At 24.2% G+C, this 19272-nt stretch overlaps 1 long non-coding RNA gene across 1 annotated transcript; it reads left to right on the top strand.

Moving 5' to 3' along the window:
• The first annotated feature begins 16126 nt into the window (after window positions 1-16126).
• Window positions 16127-18065, top strand: LOC132927935 (uncharacterized). The gene is made up of 3 exons (XR_009661904.1): window positions 16127-16275; window positions 16975-17105; window positions 17910-18065. It is a non-coding gene; the product is annotated as an uncharacterized LOC132927935 (long non-coding RNA).
• The last annotated feature ends 1207 nt before the right edge of the window (window positions 18066-19272 follow it).

Raw genomic sequence — 19272 nt, forward strand, 5'->3', positions numbered from 1 at the left:
CAAATGCATATTTTGAACTGCTTATAAAACACTCAATTCTCATGTTAGTGTCTTAAAACCTTGACTACTAGATTGTAAAAATGATTCTAATTTACCATTATTAACATTCATATATTTTATTGAAGCTGATATATCATAAACACTATAAAACATGGTTTTACACAAAAATTTATACAAATATTACAAATTCATATTTTTAACTGCTTATAAAACACTCAATTCTCATGTTAGTGTCTTAAAACCTTGACTACTAGATTGTGAAAACAATTCTTATTTACCATTATTAACATTCATATATTTCATTGAAGCTGATATATCATAAACACTATAAAACATGGTTTTACATAATAATTTATACAAATATTACAAATTCATATTTTGAACTGCTTATAAAACACTCAATTCTCATGTTAGTGTCTTAAAACCTTGACTACTAGATTGTAAAAATGATTCTAATTTACCATTATTAACATTCATATATTTCATTGAAGCTGATATATCATAAACACTACAAAACATGGTTTTACATAATAATTTATACAAATATTACAAATTCATATTTTTAACTGCTTATAAAACACTCATTTCTCATGTTAGTGTCTTTAAACCTTGACTACTAGATTGTAAGAATGATTCTAATTTACCATTATTAACATTCATGTATTTCATTTAAGATAACACTGCATAAACACTCTGGTAGATTTTTATTATCTTTTATTGGTCATCAATCATCATTATTATAATTTCTCCAACAATTATACTTATTTATATGACTATTTTTTTTTTAGATGGCAGTATAATAGTAGATCACTCAAGGCATGCTGAGACATTTATTATCATTTTTGGAATTTGGGAAAGTTTCAACATCTTACATTGAACATGGACATGAAGTTTCTGATAATAATAATGATTTTATGCAATGTACTTGTAATGAATAGAAAATGTAATTGATAGTAAATTAATAGTAGTGTAACAATTGAAATTTGTTAAAAATATGAATATAGTATTGGTAATCAAATTGAGCTTTTCATTTTCATTCTTAAAATATGCCTCAGCTTTAAAAATATTTTTATTATTATTACGTTTATTTCATAATTAGGTTTTCCTTAAACCATAATCCAAAGTATTGTAATTTAAATCGTCTAGTTTTAATAGATGTTTTACGGTACTTTTATTCAATAATGATTCGATATTATTATGTTCAAATCAGTATTATTTTTGAGGTATGGTTATGTCAAAGTCTATTAAAAAACAGCAATTTTAAGTTATTGTACAAGTGTATTCTTTATAAACACTTATTTTACATTCAAATCCAACAAAACATTCTACTAGATATGTACGATCTTTTTTGTCTTATCAAAATTATTATATCTTATCATCTGCTATATGTTTATATTCCATATCTATTTGCAGTTTTACATTCGTATTACTATTTAAGTTTCAACTGCAAACTGCTTTCAAAAATGTTGTAATAAGAATGAAGTTTGTGTGTTAGTTTTTGTTTGACTATTTCCATTTCTGAATTGCTCAGTGTATTCCCGTACTAGTTGTAATATAAAGATTTTCATTTTAATTATGGCATGTATTAGTGACAATTTATCCTCCAACCATTATACATATTTAACCAACTACATTTTTTCAGATGGTTGTAAGGCAGATCACTTGATGCATGCTGAGACTGGAATTCACATTCCTACCACTTGGGAAAGTATCAACATCCTACATTGAACAACGGACTTGAAGATTCTGATAATAATAATGGTTTTATGCAATGTACGTGTAATGAATATAGAATGTAATTGATAGTCAATTAATAGTAGTATAACATAAAATTAGTGTCAAAAAACGCTGATCATTATATTAAGAAAACAATACTTATTTACTATTATTAACATTCATATATTTAACTGAAGCTGACACTGCATAAACACTATAAAACCTAGTTTCTCATAATAATTTATACAAATATTACAAATTGATATTTTGAACTGCTTATAAAACACTCAATTCTCATGTTAGTGTCTTAAAACCTTGACTACTAGATTGTGATAACAATTCTTATTTACCATTATTAACATTCATATATTTCATTGAAGCTGATATATCATAAACATTACAAAACATGGTTTTACATAATAATTTATACAAATATTACAAATGCATATTTTGAACTGCTTATAAAACACTCAATTCTCATGTTAGTGTCTTAAAACCTTGACTACTAGATTGTAAAAATGATTCTAATTTACCATTATTAACATTCATATATTTTATTGAAGCTGATATATCATAAACACTATAAAACATGGTTTTACACAAAAATTTATACAAATATTACAAATTCATATTTTTAACTGCTTATAAAACACTCAATTCTCATGTTAGTGTCTTAAAACCTTGACTACTAGATTGTGAAAACAATTCTTATTTACCATTATTAACATTCATATATTTCATTGAAGCTGATATATCATAAACACTATAAAACATGGTTTTACAGAATAATTTATACAAATATTACAAATTCATATTTTTAACTGCTTATAAAACACTCATTTCTCATGTTAGTGTCTTAAAACCTTGACTACTAGATTGTAAAAATGATTCTAATTTACCATTATTAACATTCATATATTTCATTGAAGCTGATATATCATAAACACTACAAAACATGGTTTTACATAATAATTTATATAAATATTGCAAATTCATATTTTTAACTGCTTATAAAACACTCATTTATCATGTTAGTGTCTTTAAACCTTGACTACTAGATTGTAAGAATGATTCTAATTTACCATTATTAACATTCATGTATTTCATTTAAGCTAACTCTGCATAAACACTCTGGTAGATTTTTATTATCTTTTATTGGTCATCAATCATCATTATTATAATTTCTCCAACAATTATACTTATTTATATGACTATTTTTTTTTTAGATGGCAGTATAATAGTAGATCACTCAAGGCATGCTGAGACATTTATTAACATTTTTGGAATTTGGGAAAGTTTCAACATCTTACATTGAACATGGACATGAAGTTTCTGATAATAATAATGATTTTATGCAATGTACTTGTAATGAATATAAAATGTAATTGATAGTAAATTAATAGTAGTGTAACAATTGAAATTTGTTAAAAATATGAATATAGTATTGGTAATCAAATTGAGCTTTTCATTTTCATTCTTAAAATATGCCTCAGCTTTAAAAATCTTTTTATTATTATTACGTTTATTTCATAATTAGGTTTTCCTTAAACCATAATCCAAAGTATTGTAATTTAAATCGTCTAGTTTTAATAGATGTTTTACGGTACTTTTATTCAATAATGATTCGATATTATTATGTTCAAATCAGTATTATTTTTGAGGTATGGTTATGTCAAAGTCTATTAAAAAACAGCAATTTTAAGTTATTGTACAAGTGTATTCTTTATAAACACTTATTTTACATTCAAATCCAACAAAACATTCTACTAGATATGTACGATCTTTTTTGTCTTATCAAAATTATTATATCTTATCATCTGCTATATGTTTATATTCCATATCTATTTGCAGTTTTACATTCGTATTACTATTTAAGTTTCAACTGCAAACTGCTTTCAAAAATGTTGTAATAAGAATGAAGTTTGTGTGTTAGTTTTTGTTTGACTATTTCCATTTCTGAATTGCTCAGTGTATTCCCGTACTAGTTGTAATATAAAGATTTTCATTTTAATTATGGCATGTATTAGTGACAATTTATCCTCCAACCATTATACATATTTAACCAACTACATTTTTTCAGATGGTTGTAAGGCAGATCACTTGATGCATGCTGAGACTGGAATTCACATTCCTACCACTTGGGAAAGTATCAACATCCTACATTGAACAACGGACTTGAAGATTCTGATAATAATAATGGTTTTATGCAATGTACGTGTAATGAATATAGAATGTAATTGATAGTCAATTAATAGTAGTATAACATAAAATTAGTGTAAAAAAACGCTGATCATTATATTAAGAAAACAATACTTATTTACCATTATTAACATTCATATATTTAACTGAAGCTGACACTGCATAAACACTATAAAACCTAGTTTCTCATAATAATTTATACAAATATTACAAATTCATATTTTGAACTGCTTATAAAACACTCAATTCTCATGTTAGTGACTTAAAACCTTGACTACTAGATTGTGAAAACAATTCTTATTTACCATTATTAACATTCATATATTTCATTTAAGCTGATATATCATAAACACTACAAAACATGGTTTTACATAATAATTTATACAAATATTACAAATTCATATTTTGAACTGCTTATAAAACACTCAATTCTCATGTTAGTGTCTTAAAACCTTGACTACTAGATTGTGATAACAATTCTTATTTACCATTATTAACATTCATATATTTCATTGAAGCTGATATATCATAAACACTATAAAACATGGTTTTACATAATAATTTATACAAATATTACAAATTCATATTTTGAACTGCTTATAAAACACTCAATTCTCATGTTAGTGTCTTAAAACCTTGACTACTAGATTGTGAAAACAATTCTTATTTACCATTATTAACATTCATATATTTCATTGAAGCTGATATATCATAAACACTACAAAACATGGTTTTACATAATAATTTATACAAATATTACAAATTCATATTTTGAACTGCTTATAAAACACTCAATTCTCATGTTAGTGTCTTAAAACCTTGACTACTAGATTGTAAAAATGATTCTAATTTACCATTATTAACATTCATATATTTTATTGAAGCTGATATATCATAAACACTACAAAACATGGTTTTACATAATAATTTATACAAATATTGCAAATTCATATTTTTAACTGCTTATAAAACACTCATTTCTCATGTTAGTGTCTTTAAACCTTGACTACTAGATTGTAAAAATGATTCTAATTTACCATTATTAACATTCATGTATTTCATTTAAGCTAACACTGCATAAACACTCTGGTAGATTTTTATTATCTTTTATTGGTCATCAATCATCATTATTATAATTTCTCCAACAATTATACTTATTTATATGACTTTTTTTTTTAGATGGCAGTATAATAGTAGATCACTCAAGGCATGCTGAGACATTTATTAACATTTTTGGAATTTGGGAAAGTTTCAACATCTTACATTGAACATGGACATGAAGTTTCTGATAATAATAATGATTTTATGCAATGTACTTGTAATGAATATAAAATGTAATTGATAGTAAATTAATAGTAGTGTAACAATTGAAATTTGTTAAAAATATGAATATAGTATTGGTAATCAAATTGAGCTTTTCATTTTCATTCTTAAAATATGCCTCAGCTTTAAAAATCTTTTTATTATTATTACGTTTATTTCATAATTAGGTTTTCCTTAAACCATAATCCAAAGTATTGTAATTTAAATCGTCTAGTTTTAATAGATGTTTTACGGTACTTTTATTCAATAATGATTCGATATTATTATGTTCAAATCAGTATTATTTTTGAGGTATGGTTATGTCAAAGTCTATTAAAAAACAGCAATTTTAAGTTATTGTACAAGTGTATTCTTTATAAACACTTATTTTACATTCAAATCCAACAAAACATTCTACTAGATATGTACGATCTTTTTTGTCTTATCAAAATTATTATATCTTATCATCTGCTATATGTTTATATTCCATATCTATTTGCAGTTTTACATTCGTATTACTATTTAAGTTTCAACTGCAAACTGCTTTCAAAAATGTTGTAATAAGAATGAAGTTTGTGTGTTAGTTTTTGTTTGACTATTTCCATTTCTGAATTGCTCAGTGTATTCCCGTACTAGTTGTAATATAAAGATTTTCATTTTAATTATGGCATGTATTAGTGACAATTTATCCTCCAACCATTATACATATTTAACCAACTACATTTTTTCAGATGGTTGTAAGGCAGATCACTTGATGCATGCTGAGACTGGAATTCACATTCCTACCACTTGGGAAAGTATCAACATCCTACATTAAACAACGGACTTGAAGATTCTGATAATAATAATGGTTTTATGCAATGTACGTGTAATGAATATAGAATGTAATTGATAGTCAATTAATAGTAGTATAACATAAAATTAGTGTAAAAAAACGCTGATCATTATATTAAGAAAACAATACTTATTTACCATTATTAACATTCATATATTTAACTGAAGCTGACACTGCATAAACACTATAAAACCTAGTTTCTCATAATAATTTATACAAATATTACAAATTCATATTTTGAACTGCTTATAAAACACTCAATTCTCATGTTAGTGACTTAAAACCTTGACTACTAGATTGTGAAAACAATTCTTATTTACCATTATTAACATTCATATATTTCATTTAAGCTGATATATCATAAACACTACAAAACATGGTTTTACATAATAATTTATACAAATATTACAAATTCATATTTTGAACTGCTTATAAAACACTCAATTCTCATGTTAGTGTCTTAAAACCTTGACTACTAGATTGTGATAACAATTCTTATTTACCATTATTAACATTCATATATTTCATTGAAGCTGATATATCATAAACACTATAAAACATGGTTTTACATAATAATTTATACAAATATTACAAATTCATATTTTGAACTGCTTATAAAACACTCAATTCTCATGTTAGTGTCTTAAAACCTTGACTACTAGATTGTGAAAACAATTCTTATTTACCATTATTAACATTCATATATTTCATTGAAGCTGATATATCATAAACACTACAAAACATGGTTTTACATAATAATTTATACAAATATTACAAATTCATATTTTGAACTGCTTATAAAACACTCAATTCTCATGTTAGTGTCTTAAAACCTTGACTACTAGATTGTAAAAATGATTCTAATTTACCATTATTAACATTCATATATTTTATTGAAGCTGATATATCATAAACACTATAAAACATGGTTTTACACAAAAATTTATACAAATATTGCAAATTCATATTTTTAACTGCTTATAAAACACTCATTTCTCATGTTAGTGTCTTTAAACCTTGACTACTAGATTGTAAAAATGATTCTAATTTACCATTATTAACATTCATGTATTTCATTTAAGCTAACACTGCATAAACACTCTGGTAGATTTTTATTATCTTTTATTGGTCATCAATCATCATTATTATAATTTCTCCAACAATTATACTTATTTATATGACTTTTTTTTTTAGATGGCAGTATAATAGTAGATCACTCAAGGCATGCTGAGACATTTATTAACATTTTTGGAATTTGGGAAAGTTTCAACATCTTACATTGAACATGGACATGAAGTTTCTGATAATAATAATGATTTTATGCAATGTACTTGTAATGAATATAAAATGTAATTGATAGTAAATTAATAGTAGTGTAACAATTGAAATTTGTTAAAAATATGAATATAGTATTGGTAATCAAATTGAGCTTTTCATTTTCATTCTTAAAATATGCCTCAGCTTTAAAAATCTTTTTATTATTATTACGTTTATTTCATAATTAGGTTTTCCTTAAACCATAATCCAAAGTATTGTAATTTAAATCGTCTAGTTTTAATAGATGTTTTACGGTACTTTTATTCAATAATGATTCGATATTATTATGTTCAAATCAGTATTATTTTTGAGGTATGGTTATGTCAAAGTCTATTAAAAAACGGCAATTTTAAGTTATTGTACAAGTGTATTCTTTATAAACACTTATTTTACATTCAAATCCAACAAAACATTCTACTAGATATGTACGATCTTTTTTGTCTTATCAAAATTATTATATCTTATCATCTGCTATATGTTTATATTCCATATCTATTTGCAGTTTTACATTCGTATTACTATTTAAGTTTCAACTGCAAACTGCTTTCAAAAATGTTGTAATAAGAATGAAGTTTGTGTGTTAGTTTTTGTTTGACTATTTCCATTTCTGAATTGCTCAGTGTATTCCCGTACTAGTTGTAATATAAAGATTTTCATTTTAATTATGGCATGTATTAGTGACAATTTATCCTCCAACCATTATACATATTTAACCAACTACATTTTTTCAGATGGTTGTAAGGCAGATCACTTGATGCATGCTGAGACTGGAATTCACATTCCTACCACTTGGGAAAGTATCAACATCCTACATTGAACAACGGACTTGAAGATTCTGATAATAATAATGGTTTTATGCAATGTACGTGTAATGAATATAGAATGTAATTGATAGTCAATTAATAGTAGTATAACATAAAATTAGTGTAAAAAAACGCTGATCATTATATTAAGAAAACAATACTTATTTACCATTATTAACATTCATATATTTAACTGAAGCTGACACTGCATAAACACTATAAAACCTAGTTTCTCATAATAATTTATACAAATATTACAAATTCATATTTTGAACTGCTTATAAAACACTCAATTCTCATGTTAGTGACTTAAAACCTTGACTACTAGATTGTGAAAACAATTCTTATTTACCATTATTAACATTCATATATTTCATTTAAGCTGATATATCATAAACACTACAAAACATGGTTTTACATAATAATTTATACAAATATTACAAATTCATATTTTGAACTGCTTATAAAACACTCAATTCTCATGTTAGTGTCTTAAAACCTTGACTACTAGATTGTGATAACAATTCTTATTTACCATTATTAACATTCATATATTTCATTGAAGCTGATATATCATAAACACTATAAAACATGGTTTTACATAATAATTTATACAAATATTACAAATTCATATTTTGAACTGCTTATAAAACACTCAATTCTCATGTTAGTGTCTTAAAACCTTGACTACTAGATTGTGAAAACAATTCTTATTTACCATTATTAACATTCATATATTTCATTGAAGCTGATATATCATAAACACTACAAAACATGGTTTTACATAATAATTTATACAAATATTACAAATTCATATTTTGAACTGCTTATAAAACACTCAATTCTCATGTTAGTGTCTTAAAACCTTGACTACTAGATTGTAAAAATGATTCTAATTTACCATTATTAACATTCATATATTTTATTGAAGCTGATATATCATAAACACTATAAAACATGGTTTTACATAATAATTTATACAAATATTACAAATTCATATTTTGAACTGCTTATAAAACACTCAATTCTCATGTTAGTGTCTTAAAACCTTGACTACTAGATTGTGAAAACAATTCTTATTTACCATTATTAACATTCATATATTTCATTTAAGCTGATATATCATAAACACTACAAAACATGGTTTTACATAATAATTTATACAAATATTACAAATTCATATTTTGAACTGCTTATAAAACACTCAATTCTCATGTTAGTGTCTTAAAACCTTGACTACTAGATTGTGATAACAATTCTTATTTACCATTATTAACATTCATATATTTCATTGAAGCTGATATATCATAAACACTATAAAACATGGTTTTACATAATAATTTATACAAATATTACAAATTCATATTTTGAACTGCTTATAAAACACTCAATTCTCATGTTAGTGTCTTAAAACCTTGACTACTAGATTGTGAAAACAATTCTTATTTACCATTATTAACATTCATATATTTCATTGAAGCTGATATATCATAAACACTACAAAACATGGTTTTACATAATAATTTATACAAATATTACAAATTCATATTTTGAACTGCTTATAAAACACTCAATTCTCATGTTAGTGTCTTAAAACCTTGACTACTAGATTGTAAAAATGATTCTAATTTACCATTATTAACATTCATATATTTTATTGAAGCTGATATATCATAAACACTATAAAACATGGTTTTACACAAAAATTTATACAAATATTGCAAATTCATATTTTTAACTGCTTATAAAACACTCATTTCTCATGTTAGTGTCTTTAAACCTTGACTACTAGATTGTAAAAATGATTCTAATTTACCATTATTAACATTCATGTATTTCATTTAAGCTAACACTGCATAAACACTCTGGTAGATTTTTATTATCTTTTATTGGTCATCAATCATCATTATTATAATTTCTCCAACAATTATACTTATTTATATGACTTTTTTTTTTAGATGGCAGTATAATAGTAGATCACTCAAGGCATGCTGAGACATTTATTAACATTTTTGGAATTTGGGAAAGTTTCAACATCTTACATTGAACATGGACATGAAGTTTCTGATAATAATAATGATTTTATGCAATGTACTTGTAATGAATATAAAATGTAATTGATAGTAAATTAATAGTAGTGTAACAATTGAAATTTGTTAAAAATATGAATATAGTATTGGTAATCAAATTGAGCTTTTCATTTTCATTCTTAAAATATGCCTCAGCTTTAAAAATCTTTTTATTATTATTACGTTTATTTCATAATTAGGTTTTCATTAAACCATAATCCAAAGTATTGTAATTTAAATCGTCTAGTATTAATAGATGTTTTATGGTACTTTTATTCAATAATGATACGATATTATTATGTTCAATTCAGTATTATTTTTGAGGTATGGTTATGTCAAAGTCTATTAAAAAACAGCAATTTTAAGTTATTGTACAAACTTCAAGTGTATTCTTTATAAACACTTATTTTACATTCAAATCCAACAAAACATTCTACTAGATATGTACGATCTTTTTTGTCTTATCAAAATTATTATATCTTATCATCTGCTATATGTTTATATTCCATATCTATTTGCAGTTTTACATTCGTATTTGTATTTAAGTTTCGACTGCAAACTGCTCTCAAAAATGTTGTAATAAGAATTAAGTTTGTGTGTTAGTTTTTGTTTGACTATTTCCATTTCTGAATTGCTCAGTGTATTCCTGTACTAGTTGTAATATAAAGATTTTCATTTTAATTATGGCATGTATTATAGACAATTTATCCTCCAACCATTATACATATTTAACCAACTACATTTTTTCAGATGATTGTAAGGCAGATCACTTGATGCATGCTGAGACTGGAATTCACATTCCTACCACTTGGGAAAGTATCAACATCCTACATTGAACAACAGACTAGAAGATTCTGATAATAATAATGGTTTTATGCAATGTACGTGTAATGAATATAGAATGTAATTGATAGTCAATTAATAGTAGTATAACATAAAATTAGTGTCAAAAAATGCTGATCATTATATTAAGAAAACAATTCTTATTTACCATTATTAACATTCATATATTTCATTGAAGCTGACACTGCATAAACACTATAAAACATAGTTTCTCATAATAATTTATACAAATATTACAAATTCATATTTTGAACTGCTTATAAAACACTCAATTCTCATGTTAGTGTCTTAAAACCTTGACTACTAGATTGTAAAAATGATTCTAATTTACCATTATTAACATTCATATATTTTATTGAAGCTGATATATCATAAACACTATAAAACATGGTTTTACATAATAATTTATACAAATATTACAAATTCATATTTTGAACTGCTTATAAAACACTCAATTCTCATGTTAGTGTCTTAAAACCTTGACTACTAGATTGTGAAAACAATTCTTATTTACCATTATTAACATTCATATATTTCATTTAAGCTGACACTGCATAAACACTATGAAGCATGCTTTTACATTATAATTTATACAAATATTACAAATTTATATTTTGAACTGCTTATAAAACACTCAATTCTCATGTTAGTGTCTTAAAACCTTGACTACTAGATTGTGAATATGATTCTTATTTACCATTATTAACATTCGTATATTTCATTGAAGCTGACACTGCATAAACACTATGAAGCATGCTTTTACATAATAATTTATACAAATATTACAAATTTATATTTTGAACTGCTTATAAAACACTCAATTCTCATGTTAGTGTCTTAAAACCTTGACTACTAGATTGTGAATTTGATTCTTATTTACCATTATTAACATTCGTATATTTCATTGAAGCTGATATATCATAAACACTACAAAACATGGTTTTACATAATAATTTCTACAGATATTACAAATTTATATTTTTAACTGCTTATAAAACACTCAATTCTCATGTTAGTTTCTTAAAACCTTGACTACTAGATTGTAAAAATGATTCTAATTTACCATTATTAACATTCATATATTTTATTGAAGCTGATATATCATAAACACTATAAAACATGGTTTTACATAATAATTTATACAAATATTGAAAATTCATATTTTGAACTGCTTATAAAACACTCAATTCTCATGTTAGTGTCTTAAAACCTTGACTACTAGATTGTAAAACGATTCTAATTTACCATTATTTACATTCATATATTTTATTGAAGCTGATATATCATAAACACTACAAAACATGGTTTTACATAATAATTTATACAAATATTACAAATTCATATTTTGAACTGCTTATAAAACACTCAATTCTCATGTTAGTTTCTTAAAACCTTGACTACTAGATTGTAAAAATGATTCTAATTTACCATTTTAACATTCATGTATTTCATTTAAGCTAACACTGCATAAACACTCTGGTAGATTTTTATTATCTTTTATTAGTCATCAATCATCATTATTATAATTTCTCCAATCATTATACATATTTATATTACTATTTTATTTTTTAGATGGCAGTATATTAGTAGATCACTCAAGCCATGCTGAGACATTTATTAACATTTTTGGAATTTGGGAAAGTTTCAACATCTTACATTGAACATGGACATGAAGATTCTGATAATAATAATGATTTTATGCAATGTACTTGTAATGAATATAAAATGTAATTGATAGTAAATTAATAGTAGTGTAACAATTGAAATTTGTTAAAAATATGAATATAGTATTGGTAATCAAATTGAGCTTTTCCTTTTCATTCTTAAAATATGCCTCAGCTTTAAAAATCTTTTTATTATTATTACGTTTATTTCATAATTAGGTTTTCCTTAAACCATAATCCAAAGTATTGTAATTTAAATCGTCTAGTTTTAATAGATGTTTTACGGTACTTTTATTCAATAATGATTCGATATTATTATGTTCAAATCAGTATTATTTTTGAGGTATGGTTATGTCAAAGTCTATTAAAAAACAGCAATTTTAATTTATTGTACAAACTACAAGTGTATTCTTTATAAACACTTATTTTACATTCAAATCCAACAAAACATTCTACTAGATATGTACGATCTTTTTTGTCTTATCAAAATTATTATATCTTATCATCTGCTATATGTTTATATTCCATATCTAATTGCAGTTTTACATTCGTATTTGTATTTAAGTTTCGACTGCAAACTGCTCTCAAAACTGTTGTAATAAGAATTAAGTTTGTGTGTTAGTTTTTGTTTGACTATTTCCATTTCTGAATTGCTCAGTGTATTCCTGTACTAGTTGTAATATAAAGATTTTCATTTTAATTATGGCATGTATTATAGACAATTTATCCTCCAACCATTATACATATTTAACCAACTACATTTTTTCAGATGGTTGTAAGGCAGATCACTTGATGCATGCTGAGACTGGAATTCACATTCCTACCACTTGGGAAAGTATCAACATCCTACATTGAACAACGGACTGGAAGATTCTGATAATAATAATGGTTTTATGCAATGTACGTGTAATGAATATAGAATGTAATTGATAGTCAATTAATAGTAGTATAACATAAAATTAGTGTCAAAAAATGCTGATCATTATATTAAGAAAACAATTCTTATTTACCATTATTAACATTCATATATTTCATTGAAGCTGACACTGCATAAACACTATAAAACATAGTTTCTCATAATAATTTATACAAATATTACAAATTCATATTTTGAACTGCTTATAAAACACTCAATTCTCATGTTAGTGTCTTAAAACCTTGACTACTAGATTGTGAAAACAATTCTTATTTACCATTATTAACATTCATATATTTTATTGAAGCTGATATATCATAAACACTGCAAAACATGGTTTTACATAATAATTTATACAATTATTACAAATTCATATTTTGAACTGCTTATAAAACACTCAATTCTCATGTTAGTGTCTTAAAACCTTGACTACTAGATTGTAAAAATGATTCTAATTTACCATTATTAACATTCATATATTTTATTGAAGCTGATATATCATAAACACTATAAAACATGGTTTTACATAAAAATTTATACAAATATTACAAATTCATATTTTTAACTGCTTATAAAACACTCAATTCTCATGTTAGTGTCTTAAAACCTTGACTACAAGAATGTGAAAATGATTCTTATTTACCATTATTAACATTCATGTATTTCATTTAAGCTAACACTGCATAAACACTATGAAGCATGCTTTTACATAAAAATGTATACAAAAATTACAAATTCATATTTTGAACTGCTTATAAAACACTCAATTCTCATGTTAGTGTCTTAAAACCTTGACTACTAGATTGTAAAAATGATTCTAATTTACCATTATTAACATTCATGTATTTCATTTAAGCTAACACTGCATAAACACTCTGGTAGATTTTTATTATCTTTTATTAGTCATCAATCATCATTATTATAATTTCTCCAACCATTATTCATATTTATATGACTATTTTTTTTTTAGATGGCAGTATATTAGTAGATCACTCAAGGCATGCTGAGACATTTATTAACATTTTTGGAATTTGGGAAAGTTTCAACATCTTACATTGAACATGGACATGAAGATTCTGATAATAATAACGATTTTATGCAATGTACTTGTAATGAATATAAAATGTAATTGATAGTAAATTAATAGTAGTATAACATAAAATTAGTGTCAAAAAATGCTGATCATTATATTAAAAAAACAATTCTTATTTACCATTATTAACATTCATATATTTCATTGAAGCTGACACTGCATAAACACTATAAAGCATGCTTTTACATAATTATTTATACAAATATTACAAATTCATATTTTGAACTGCTTATAAAACACTCAATTCTCATGTTAGTGTCTTAAAACCTTGACTTCTAGATTGTGAAAAAAATTCTTATTTACCATTATTAACATTCATATATTTCATTGAAGCTGATATATCATAAACACTATAAAACATGGTTTTAAATAATAATTTCTACAGATATTACAAATTTATATTTTTAACTGCTTATAAAACACTCAATTCTCATGTTAGTTTCTTAAAACCTTGACTACTAGATTGTAAAAATGATTCTAATTTACCATTATTAACATTCATGTATTTCATTTAAGCTGACACTGCATAAACACTATGAAGCATGCTTTTAAATAATAATTTCTACAGATATTACAAATTTATATTTTTAACTGCTTATAAAACACTCAATTCTCATGTTAGTTTCTTAAAACCTTGACTACTAGATTGTAAAAATGATTCTAATTTACCATTATTAACATTTATATATTTCATTGAAGTTGATATATCATAAACACTACAAAACATGGTTTTACATAATAATTTATACAAATATTACAAATTCATATTTTTAACTGCTTATAAAACACTCAATTCTCATGTTAGTGACTTAAAACCTTGACTACTAGATTGTGAAAACAATTCTTATTTACCATTATTAACATTCGTATATTTCATTGAAGCTGATATATCATAAACACTATAAAACATGGTTTTAAATAATAATTTCTACAGATATTACAAATTTATATTTTTAACTGCTTATAAAACACTCAATTCTCATGTTAGTTTCTTAAAACCTTGACTACTAGATTGTGAAAACAATTCTTATTTACCATTATTAACATTTATATATTTCATTGAAGTTGATATATCATAAACACTACAAAACGTGGTTTTACATAATAATTTATACAAATATTACAAATTCATATTTTTAACTGCTTATAAAAAACTCAATTCTCATGTTAGTGTCTTAAAACCTTGACTACTAGAATGTGAAAATGATTCTTATTTACCATTATTAACATTCATATATTTCATTTAAGCTAACACTGCATAAACACTCTGGTAGATTTTTATTATCTTTTATTAGTCATCAATCATCATTATTATAATTTCTCCAATCATTATACATATTTATATTACTATTTTATTTTTTAGATGGCAGTATAATAGTAGATCACTCAAGGCATGCTGAGAGATTTATTAACATTTTTGGAATTTGGGAAAGTTTCAACATCTTACATTGAACATGGACATGAAGATTCTAATAATAATAATGATTTTATGCAATGTACTTGTAATGAATATAAAATGTAATTGATAGTAAATTAATAGTAGTGTAACAATTGAAATTTTTTAAAAATATGAATATAGTATTGGTAATCAAATTGAGCTTTTCATTTTCATTCTTAAAATATGCCTCAGCTTTAAAAATCTTTTTATTATTATTACGTTTATTTCATAATTAGGTTTTCCTTAAACCATAATCCAAAGTATTGTAATTTAAATCGTCTAGTTTTAATAGATGTTTTACGGTACTTTTATTCAATAATGATTCGATATTATTATGTTCAAATCAGTATTATTTTTGAGGTATGGTTATGTCAAAGTCTATTAAAAAACAGCAATTTTAAGTTATTGTACAAGTGTATTCTTTATAAACACTTATTTTGCATTCAAATCCAACAAAACATTCTACTAGATATGTACGATCTTTTTTGTCTTATCAAAATTATTATATCTTAGCATCTGCTATATGTTTATATTCCATATCTATTTGCAGTTTTACATTCGTATTTGTATTTAAGTTTCGACTGCAAACTCCTCTCAAAAATGTTGTAATAAGAATGAAGTTTGTGTGTTAGTTTCTGTTTGACTATTTCCATTTCTGAATTGCTCAGTGTATTCCCGTACTAGTTGTAATATAAATATTTTCATTTTAATTATGGCATGTATTATAGACAATTTATCCTCCAACCATTATACATATTTAACCAACTACATTTTTTCAGATGATTGTAAGGCAGATCACTTGATGCATGCTGAGACTGGAATTCACATTCCTACCACTTGGGAAAGTATCAACATCCTACATTGAACAACGGACTAGAAGATTCTGATAATAATAATGGTTTTATGCAATGTATGTGTAATGAATATAGAATGTAATTGATAGTCAATTAATAGTAGTATAACATAAAATTAGTGTCAAAAAATGCTGATCATTATATTAAGAAAACAATTCTTATTTACCATTATTAACATTCATATATTTTATTGAAGCTGATATATCATAAACACTACAAAACATGGTTTTACATAATAATTTATACAAATATTACAAATTCATATTTTTAACTGCTTATAAAACACTCAATTCTCATGTTAGTGACTTAAAACCTTGACTACTAGATTGTGAAAACAATTCTTATTTACCATTATTAACATTCGTATATTTCATTGAAGCTGATATATCATAAACACTATAAAACATGGTTTTAAATAATAATTTCTACAGATATTACAAATTTATATTTTTAACTGCTTATAAAACACTCAATTCTCATGTTAGTTTCTTAAAACCTTGACTACTAGATTGTGAAAACAATTCTTATTTACCATTATTAACATTTATATATTTCATTGAAGTTGATATATCATAAACACTACAAAACGTGGTTTTACATAATAATTTATACAAATATTACAAATTCATATTTTTAACTGCTTATAAAAAACTCAATTCTCATGTTAGTGTCTTAAAACCTTGACTACTAGAATGTGAAAATGATTCTTATTTACCATTATTAACATTCATATATTTCATTTAAGCTAACACTGCATAAACACTCTGGTAGATTTTTATTATCTTTTATTAGTCATCAATCATCATTATTATAATTTCTCCAATCATTATACATATTTATATTACTATTTTATTTTTTAGATGGCAGTATAATAGTAGATCACTCAAGGCATGCTGAGAGATTTATTAACATTTTTGGAATTTGGGAAAGTTTCAACATCTTACATTGAACATGGACATGAAGATTCTAATAATAATAATGATTTTATGCAATGTACTTGTAATGAATATAAAATGTAATTGATAGTAAATTAATAGTAGTATAACATAAAATTAGTGTCAAAAAATGCTGATCATTATATTAAAAAAACAATTCTTATTTACCATTATTAACATTCATATATTTCATTGAAGCTGACACTGCATAAACACTATAAAGCATGCTTTTACATAATTATTTATACAAATATTACAAATTCATATTTTGAACTGCTTATAAAACACTCAATTCTCATGTTAGTGTCTTAAAACCTTGACTTCTAGATTGTGAAAAAAATTCTTATTTACCATTATTAACATTCATATATTTCATTGAAGCTGATATATCATAAACACTATAAAACATGGTTTTAAATAATAATTTCTACAGATATTACAAATTTATATTTTTAACTGCTTATAAAACACTCAATTCTCATGTTAGTTTCTTAAAACCTTGACTACTAGATTGTAAAAATGATTCTAATTTACCATTATTAACATTCATGTATTTCATTTAAGCTGACACTGCATAAACACTATGAAGCATGCTTTTAAATAATAATTTCTACAGATATTACAAATTTATATTTTTAACTGCTTATAAAACACTCAATTCTCATGTTAGTTTCTTAAAACCTTGACTACTAGATTGTAAAAATGATTCTAATTTACCATTATTAACATTTATATATTTCATTGAAGTTGATATATCATAAACACTACAAAACATGGTTTTACATAATAATTTATACAAATATTACAAATTCATATTTTTAACTGCTTATAAAACACTCAATTCTCATGTTAGTGACTTAAAACCTTGACTACTAGATTGTGAAAACAATTCTTATTTACCATTATTAACATTCGTATATTTCATTGAAGCTGATATATCATAAACACTATAAAACATGGTTTTAAATAATAATTTCTACAGATATTACAAATTTATATTTTTAACTGCTTATAAAACACTCAATTCTCATGTTAGTTTCTTAAAACCTTGACTACTAGATTGTGAAAACAATTCTTATTTACCATTATTAACATTTATATATTTCATTGAAGTTGATATATCATAAACACTACAAAACGTGGTTTTACATAATAATTTATACAAATATTACAAATTCATATTTTTAACTGCTTATAAAAAACTCAATTCTCATGTTAGTGTCTTAAAACCTTGACTACTAGAATGTGAAAATGATTCTTATTTACCATTATTAACATTCATATATTT

The sequence above is a fragment of the Rhopalosiphum padi genome, chromosome 3, assembly GCF_020882245.1.
Source record: "Rhopalosiphum padi isolate XX-2018 chromosome 3, ASM2088224v1, whole genome shotgun sequence".
NCBI classification, from domain to species: Eukaryota; Metazoa; Arthropoda; class Insecta; order Hemiptera; family Aphididae; genus Rhopalosiphum; species Rhopalosiphum padi.